This window comes from Lissotriton helveticus, chromosome 6, assembly GCF_964261635.1.
Source record: "Lissotriton helveticus chromosome 6, aLisHel1.1, whole genome shotgun sequence".
NCBI classification, from domain to species: domain Eukaryota; kingdom Metazoa; phylum Chordata; class Amphibia; order Caudata; family Salamandridae; genus Lissotriton; species Lissotriton helveticus.
Genome location: NC_136067.1, coordinates 1,249,365,228 through 1,249,374,657, shown reverse-complemented (window position 1 = coordinate 1,249,374,657; position 9,430 = coordinate 1,249,365,228). Strand labels below are relative to the sequence as shown.

At 51.0% G+C, this 9,430-nt stretch overlaps 1 long non-coding RNA gene across 1 annotated transcript in view; it reads left to right on the top strand.

The window, feature by feature from the left end:
* The first annotated feature begins 5,893 nt into the window (after positions 1 to 5,893).
* The window catches only part of LOC144761698 (uncharacterized), an 81,278-nt gene continuing 77,741 nt past the window's right edge, over positions 5,894 to 9,430 (top strand). The window contains exon 1 of the long non-coding RNA XR_013595855.1: positions 5,894 to 5,923. This is a non-coding gene — a long non-coding RNA (uncharacterized LOC144761698). The remainder of the gene's footprint in view (positions 5,924 to 9,430) is intronic.

Below are 9,430 nucleotides of genomic sequence, written 5' to 3'. Positions count from 1 at the left end.
TGTGGGTAGCGGATGTTAGCCTACATAAGGCGACCGGTCCTAGGCTCTCCCTCGCCAAGGTAAAGGATTTCCCTGCATAGCGCTTCGCACTTCGCGCTTTTACATCGCGCTGCATTTTAAAAGACTGACCTGTTTATTATTTGTTTGCTTTTTACTTTTTCATCCCCTGTTTTTAAGCTGGGGTTATCTTTCCCTCTTACTTGCACTGTAATTGTCGAGACCACCGCTGCTGTAGCGGGTCCGGGTCCCGGGGTGGTAAAATCATCGGCCGCCATCTTGGAGTGGTGTTTTGCCATCAGAGGGGCGGGGATTATGAGCGGACTAGCGCTCTGTGGGTAGCGGATGTTAGCCTACATAAGGCGACCGGTCCTAGGCTCTCCCTCGCCAAGGTAAAGGATTTCCCTGCATAGCGCTTCGCACTTCGCGCTTTTACATCGCGCTGCATTTTAAAAGACTGACCTGTTTATTATTTGTTTGCTTTTTACTTTTTCATCCCCTGTTTTTAAGCTGGGGTTATCTTTCCCTCTTACTTGCACTGTAATTGTCGAGACCACCGCTGCTGTAGCGGGTCCGGGTCCCGGGTTGGTAAAATCATCGGCCGCCATCTTGGAGTGGTGTTTTGCCATCAGAGGGGCGGGGATTACGAGCGGACTAGCGCTCTGTGGGTAGCGGATGTTAGCCTACATAAGGCGACCGGTCCTAGGCTCACCCTCGCCAAGGTAAAGGATTTCCCTGCATAGCGCTTCGCACTTCGCGCTTTTACATCGCGCTGCATTTTAAAAGACTGACCTGTTTATTATTTGTTTGCTTTTTACTTTTTCATCCCCTGTTTTTAAGCTGGGGTTATCTTTCCCTCTTACTTGCACTGTAATTGTCGAGACCACCGCTGCTGTAGCGGGTCCGGGTCCCGGGGTGGTAAAATCATCGGCCGCCATCTTGGAGTGGTGTTTTGCCATCAGAGGGGCGGGGATTACGAGCGGACTAGCGCTCTGTGGGTAGCGGATGTTAGCCTACATAAAGCTCCCTTGTGAGCGCAGCGGGATCGCGCAGCGGGGGCGCCTCCACAGCGCCGGAGTCACGCCAGAGTCCAGCCCGTCTGCGCCCGTCAGCGTCCCGGAGGCGGACGGAGCTGGACGGTTTCAAGGGGCCGGTCTCGTGGTTTGTATTATTACGGCCTTTGTTGTTTTCAATCTTCTAAATATGCTGACTTATTCTTCAGCTGAGCTTCTCGCTCTACGTCTCCCTCGAGGAAAATGTTCTCATATTTTCCCTGGTGGTAGGAAACTAAGGAAAGGTTGTCCGTCATGTGCGTGGCGTTTCCCGCCTGTAATTGAAACCGGGCATGACAATACACCTGTCTCTTTTCAATGTCTCCTCCTTAACACCAGGTCTGTGAACCGCCACTCCATTAATATTTGGAATTTGTTGTATAATTCCAATATCACGTGTTTGTTTTTGACCGAGACCTGGTTGGGCGACTTTTCCGCACCAGACCTGGCAAATGCTATCCCCCCGAATTATATCATCTTTAGGAGGGATAGAACATCGGGCAGAGGTGGTGGAGTTGCTCTTATTGTGGAAAAGAGTATCCCCTGCTCTACCTTTCCGGTGGAGAATATGCAGGGATGTGAAGCCCTTGGTTTCACCTTACATCTCTCCCCTCTCCAGGCCTGTACTGGGATACTTGTATACAGAACCCCTGGATCAACAGGACCTTTCTTTGACGAACTGCAAGAAGCACTTGCAGTCCCTTGTCTTAGGTCTGATCACTGCATTCTTCTTGGAGATCTTAATGTCCATATGGACAATAGCTGCGACCCCGACGCTACAAAACTTTTCAATATCACGGCTCCGTTAGGGTTATCTCCCTTTGTGAAAGGTCCAACACACAATAAAGGTCATACCTTAGACCAGGTATTTTCAACGAGACCCATTTCTGTCGGTGCCATACAGCCAGTACTCTGGTCGGACCATTTTCTAATTTCCTTCTCTCTGCCTGTCACTGCCCTTGTTCGGGAGAGAGAAGTTGGGGCCACGCGGACTTCACGCCCGTTCCATCTGCTCTCCGGGGACATGCTATCTGAGGCTCTCATCTCCTTTCCTTGCCCCCTTCTGGGAAGTCTGGAGGAGAATCTTGTTCTCCTCCATAAATGGCTTTTAGCAAGATTTGAGACTTTAATCCCCAAAAAAAGATCTAAATTAGGAGAGCGCAGGGCGTCAGCCCCATGGTTCTCCCCTCAGTTGAGGACACAACGACAGGAGTGTAAAAGGGCTGAGAGGGCCTGGAGGCGGGCTTACGACCCAATTGAGAAATTGAAATTTCGGGCAGCAATTAAAGCCTATCATCATTCTATTTGGGACGAAAAAAAGGCCTATTTTGAGCATCGCATTGATGAGGCTGATAATGTCTGCAAAGAAATTTTCAAAGTGGTCCAGGATTTTATCTCTCCTGCTGTCTGTACACTCATACGGACGCCTGGATACAACAACTTGCCACCTTTTTTGTCAGTAAGATCACAGCCATCCAGGCCTCTCTCTCTAGTGCGCAATCGGATTTGAGCCATCTAACGCTACCATGCTCTGTGGAAGGTCACGGCCCTTTCCTCTCTGTATTCCCTCCCATGGATCTTAGTACATCTTTGGAGCTTTTGTCCGGCTTGAAATCCGGCTCTCCTCTAGATCCATGCCCGGCAAAATGCTTGGGGAAAGTGGCATCCGCCATTAACATCTTGGTGAATCCCCTGCTGAATACATCCTTGTCGACAGGGGAGGTGCCTCGGGCCTGGAAGCGGGCCATGATTCTACCACTGCTCAAAAAACCCACCTTGGACCCCCTTATACATGCCAATTACAGGCCAATCTCCCTTCTCCCTGCTCTGGCTAAAGTGGCCGAGCGTTATGTGCACAGGACAATTTCCAGTTTCATCGAAGGAAACGACCTGTTGCACACCTCGCAGTCCGGCTTCCGCGCTAATTTCAGCACGGAGTCGGCTCTGCTGGAGGTCACTGATGCCATCAGGGAAGTACTCGATTTGGGGGGAAAGGCCGTGTTAGTCATGCTTGACCTGTCGGCGGCTTTCGACACCGTTCCTCATGATGTCCTCCTTGTAAGACTCTGGGAGTGTGGCCTTCGCGGAACGGTGTGGAATTGGCTAAAATCATTTCTGGCCGACCGCCGACAAACGATCTGGGCGCCTCCTTTTTTCGCTGATATGGCTCCGCTAGAGGTGGGAGTCCCGCAGGGCTCCATTCTCAGCCCTATGCTGTTTAACATCTTTATGGCCCCTCTGGCGGAAGTCGCGGAATCTTTCGGCGCCCAGATCGTGTCCTATGCCGATGACACCCAACTCCTGTTCACATGTGATAGGGGTGGGTCATTTGATGGCATAAAGATCAGGGACTGCCTGGGTGCGGTGTTTGAGTGGTTCAGATGTCATGGCTTAAAATGCAACTCTGATAAGTCAGAGTTGCTCTTTTTCGGTTGCGCACCGGAACACGACTGGAAATCTTGGTGGCCACAGGATATGTTTCCCCCTGACAAGGTTGCTGTTAAGGCCAAGAACTTGGGAGTGATAGTAGATTGTGAGTTATCTTTTGGACCTCACATCCTGTCTCTTGTTGGGAAATGCTTTGGCATTCTTTGGATGTTGAGGAAATTTCTTCCTCTACTATCCCTCAACCACAGGAAAACAGTCGTTCAGGCACTGATCGGGTCGCGACTGGATTACGCAAACGCTCTTTTTTTGGGTCTACCGAAATATCTTATGACCCGTTTGCAAGTTGTCCAGAATTCGGCAGCCCGTTCTATCTTTGGACTCCCGAGGAGAGCTGGTGCCACTGTCTTATTGAACACCCTTCATTGGCTACCTATCTCCAAGAGAATCCTTTTTAAATGCCTGACTGTGGCCTTTAAGGCCTTACATGGCATTGGCCCCAAATATATTGGGAAACGTCTTTCCCGGTATGCGCCAAGCAGGACTCTTAGGTCATCTGGTCTGTCTCTGCTCACTGTCCCTGTAATTCGCCGTGCACGACTGGGAGGTCGATCTTTTCGCTACTTGACACCCAAGGCATGGAACGAATTACCACTGTTCCTGAGATCGGCTCCCTGTCTTCTTACTTTTAGAAAGGAGTTGAAAACATGGCTTTTCAGGAAATAGTCTTTTCATTTCTGCCCTTTTCTGTTGTGTGGTTGCCTTTTATGCATGTTATTCTTTGCCAAAGCGCCGGGATGCTCCTCTGGAGTCGCCGCGCGCTATAAAAGAAATAAAGTAACATAACATAACATAACATAACCTGCGTCCGTCCGCCATCCCCGAAGTGGAGGGACCGTCCGCAGGGGCAGCGGCGTGCAATTAGGATGTGACTGCCACCCTGGCGGTCACATCCCGTATCTTTAACCTTGCGGCGGGTGCTGCTTGAAGCAGCACCCGTCGCAAGGGTAAAAATGCATGTTTTACATTTACATGCACCAATCGGCAGGCACCGCGCGGCGCCTGCTGCTTTGTGCATGTAAATGCTGGGGGGTACCATCGGTACCCCCCAGGTGCACCCCCGACACCCTGGGGGCCCGCAACGGACCCCCAAACACCAAAGACCACATGCTTTTCCACGGCAGAAAAGCCGCCGTGGAAAAGCATGTGTCAATGCACATCCTAATTTGGCTGACGGTGTCTTGCAGACACCGCCACCAAATAGCCCTCCTCACCCCGCGGATCAGCGGCGGACGGACCGCAATCCCACCGCCATCCTAATCTGGCGGCGGGTGATGTCTGTGGCCGCGGCGGTGAATCCCCATCCTCCAGGCCGGCGGTGGCTTCCGCCGGCCCGAAGGATACGGATTCACCGCCATCCTAATCGCCCCCTATATTATGAGCCAATCTCTCGCTGATATCTGACTATGTTGTAATGAGATGTACTCCGGTTTCTTTTCCTCCTTTTCTCTTTTTTTCTTCTCTTTTTCTCTCTTTCAAATAACCTGTCAAATGTGACCGGAGGGGGGGGGGGGAACAAGGGGGCGGGAGGGTATCTTTTGAAAACTTCAATAAAGAATTAAAAAAAAAAAAGAGAATGACTGATAGTGCTAAAATACAAAAAAAGCTATGCTAGTAAGTTTGGGCTAATTAGGAGCTAGTAGTATTGTCTGTGAAATCCCTGATTTATAAAAAAATTGACTCAAAGTCTGGAGTGGACCACCTTAGGTTAGGCATTTATGGTTACACAACACAAGGCCTAAATGATGATTCTGACAATTGATGTTCTTCATTCTATATCAAAAATATGGACCACTTCTCTTTCTTTGATAAGTATATGGTGCCAGTGTGGGCTATTGCTTAGAAGATCCTGCAATAAGTTGGTGTTGCTTTCACAACATTCTCCCCACCAAGTTTGTGATCCATTAATGGTGAAAATTAAGCAACACCTCAATAAATCACACAGCCTGGGGAAGAGGGTTAGGGGTTTGATGAATGGATGGGAAGGGGGATTTGGGGAAAGGTTTGACAAACACAAACACTACTAAAGGACACAATTAATCTGGGCAATGAGCATCAGCACATCATTAGCCATCAAGCTGTTGTGAAAGGAAATAAAGGAATGAGTATGACAGAGTACAGAAAAATGCATTGCAAACAGTCAGTCTGTCCTAGAGACCCAAGTTATCAGATATCTAAATGTTGTGTATTCTAGGTTGGAGAGTGAACCCTCCCACCCAGTTCTCCACATATGATTGTTAAATGTAATATGTTACTGTTTTGCAAAATTAGGTGGAACATCTGAATTCTCCTCATGAATCTCCGGGAGGGTAGCAGGAATGTTGTTGAGCTCAGCTTTCACCTTTTGTTCATGCAGGAGAGTAGAAGAAGGCCTGAGGATTGTAAAAGACAAGCTGTATTTTAGAGTCAAGGAGAAGGACAGAAGGAAGGTAAGCTTCATGGGGAGTGTATCAAGAAGTCTCAGAGGCAGAGAAAAAAACAAGAGGGGGACTCTGAGTTTCACTTTTTCCACAAGTCAAACACACACACACACAAACAGTAGCATTTCACAAACGTACCTCTCTCTTTTCTCCATAGCTGAGTACTAGCCCTCAGACTGTTGGTTTACCTTTGAAATGAAGTTGATAACATCTCGCTTTTAGCAGCTCCCACCCCTGAGTTCTTCCATCCTCCTCCTGACTCCAGAACTCGGAGTAACTCTGTCCCAGACCATTCATCCACATGATCTGAGCAAGATAGACTTATTTTCGCGCTCACTTATTTTAAAACTTCCTTGCGCTGCTGGTCATCGCCTAGAGCTTCTAGAGCTCGTTTTTAATTGTCTCACTTGTCTTGTGTCGGCTCCGTAGGCCGGGGAACTATTTACAGGCTTACCTGCACTCAGCAACTGCTTCAACCCGTTCTTGGCGGGATAGAGTAGGTTTAACGGGTCCGTCCGCCATCTTGGGTAGGGGTGAGGTCTCTGAGCACTCCGGGCGCCATATTGATTAGGTCGAGGGACGCTGGAGGCGGACTTCCGCACCCGGTGGGCTTATTAAGCCACCTGGTGCAGTCTTTGGCCAGAACTTTCGCCTACGCGCTCCAGCGCTGTTGTCTGACTATTTTCGCGCTCACTTATTTTAAAACTTCCTTGCGCTGCTGGTCATCGCCAAGAGCTTCTAGAGCTCGTTTTTAATTGTCTCACTTGTCTTGTGTCGGCTCCGTAGGCCGGGGAACTATTTACAGGCTTACCTGCACTCAGCAACTGCTTCAACCCGTTCTTGGCGGGATAGAGTAAGTTTAGCGGGTCCGTCCGCCATCTTGGGTAGGGGTGAGGTCTCTGAGCACTCCGGGCGCCATATTGATTAGGTCGAGGGACGCTGGAGGCGGACTTCCGCTCGGTCCAATACCATAAAGGCATGAGGGACCAAGCGCGCAGCGGTTACGCGCAGCGGGCGCGCCGTAGGGGCGCCGGAGGTGCGCCAGAGGTAAGCCCGTTTGCGCCCGTTCACGCTTCGGAAGCGCTACGGGCTGTATCCTCTGATCCCCCACTGTCCCATCGTTTGGTGTACTCTCGGGCTGCTTTATTGGACTTAGGACCTGCTCTGGTGCCCCCCACTCGGAGGGCTAAGGCTCTCGGCCCATTACGATCTCTGTCTTGCGGACTCCTTAATGTCAGGTCGCTCTGCAAGCATTATACCGAGATTGCCTTCCTGATCGATTCCTCAGGACTGGACATCCTGTTCTTAACGGAAACGTGGACTCGGGAGGACTGTCTGGTCGAATTAGGACTGGCCTGCCCCCTAGGCTTTAAAATTATTCACACCCCACGCCCAAAGAACAGAGGTGGTGGAATCGGTATCATCTATAGAGAGTCGCTGGGCCTCTTCCAGCTTAAAATTAGTGAGGTTTCGGGCTTCGAGCTGATGGGATTTTCCATCAAAGACCGGGAAAGAACACAGTTCGCGGGGGTGCTATGTTATCGCCCGCCGGGCTCTGCCCCCTTTCTATCAGACTTTCTTGATCTAGTATATGATCTCTCGAACTCTCACGCTAAGCTGCTGGTTCTGGGGGATTTTAATCTTTGGCAGGGTGGACCTCTGGATGGGGCGTTTTCGACACTTTGTCAAACTCTTGGCAACATTCAGTTGCAGCAACTGGTTGATGCTGCGACACATAGAGGAGGGCACATCTTGGACCTGGTATTCGCTGACGCTCAAGCAGTAGCGGTAAACGATATCTTAAGCCAGTGCTGGACAGACCACGCACTGGTGGCCTTTTCCCTTGATTTAGGGACCCACCCTGCGGAAGCTGCGGGGGTAGGAGGCTCGAAACTGGGTAGACCCTGGTCTCGTCTCTCCAAGTCATCCTCACTACCTGCACTACTATCAGCTAACTTCTGTCTGAGCAACTCGGTGGAGGAAAGTTATCTTTCCTTATGTCAGTCTATCACCGAATCGTTGGATAGGCTGGCTCCTCTTCGTCAGTCTCGAGGGAGAGTGAACCGGGCTTGCCCCTGGTATACGGAAGAGCTGCGACTGCTTAAACTGGGTTGTAGACGTGCTGAGCGGGCGTGGAGGAAGCAGTATCTGCCATCGGCAAAGGCCTCGTTTAGGGCTGCTCTGCTGGGGTACAAGGCGCAGATCAAGTTGGCCAAGGCGGCCTTTTTGGAATCCATCTTGAATAAGGCGCCTAATAAATCGCAAGCCCTGTTCAAAATCGTCAGGGACTTGTCTCATCCAGCTTGTGTGGCCAACGCGGTCGTGGCGTCGCAAACCCTGTGCGATGCGCTGGCGGGTGCATTTGAGGAGAAGACTGCCAAGATTTTAGAGGGCTTAAAAAACCCTCTGCCAGCAGCCCTCGGTCTGGGAGCTCCGGTTAGCTCGATCAGTCGACCCCGGTCAGGCGGGTCTTGTCATGACCCGGGAGCTCCGATCGGGTCACCCAGTCGACCCCAGCCGAATGATGCAGGCCTTCTACAGGCTACGCTTGGAGTGGGAGCTCCGGGTGACTCCTCCAGTCGACCCCAGGTGGATACACCTGGTCCCACTCTGGGAGCTCCGGTCGGAACACCCAGTCGACCCCACTCGAGTGACCTTGGTCTTTGCTTGGGTGCTCCGGATATTTTATCCAGTCGACCCCAACTAAGACAGTTCCCCCGTCCCTCCTATGAGGAATTCTGTAATTTGGCACAAACGGTTGCTTCGGGCTCTCCGCTTGACCCATTACCTCCCAAATTTTGGAAGGTCTTCCATGCAGAACTCTTTCCGCCGTTGCACGCCATCTGCCTCCAGTCCTTGGAGTCGGCTTGGGTTCCTGATTGCTGGAAGTTAGCAGTGGTATCTCCACTGCTCAAGAAGCCAACGTTAGACCCTGCCTGTTTGTCCAACTACAGGCCTATCTCTTTGCTCCCATTTCCTATCAAGATCATGGAAAAATGGGTGACCCGCTCGCTCTCTGGTTTTCTTGAGAACATCGGTTGGTTTGACGAGGCACAGTTTGGCTTCCGCCCCGGGCATGGGACGGAGTCAGCACTGGTTACCGTATTGGACAACCTCCGGACGCGTGTCGACAGTGGATGGGCAGCCTTTTTAGTGCTGCTCGACATGTCGGCCGCGTTCGATACGGTCTGCCATCAAACCCTCATCAGAAGACTGGAGGAGTGCGGAGTCACAGGGAGCGCAAGAGATTGGTTGGTTTCTTATCTGGGTAGCCGGCAACAGCTGGTCTCGCTTCCTCCTTTCCGCTCTGAGCCACGGAAAGTGGGACAGGGGGTTCCACAGGGCTCGGCCATCAGCCCGATACTTTTCAACCTGTATCTTCGCCCCCTAGTCCAGCTTATTAAATCTTTTGGTGTCTCGGCTTTTAATTACGCTGATGACACCCAGCTGGTCTTTTCTCTGGAAGGTAATAACGCGGTCTCACTGGAAACTTTCCATCGCTGTATGGCAGCTACA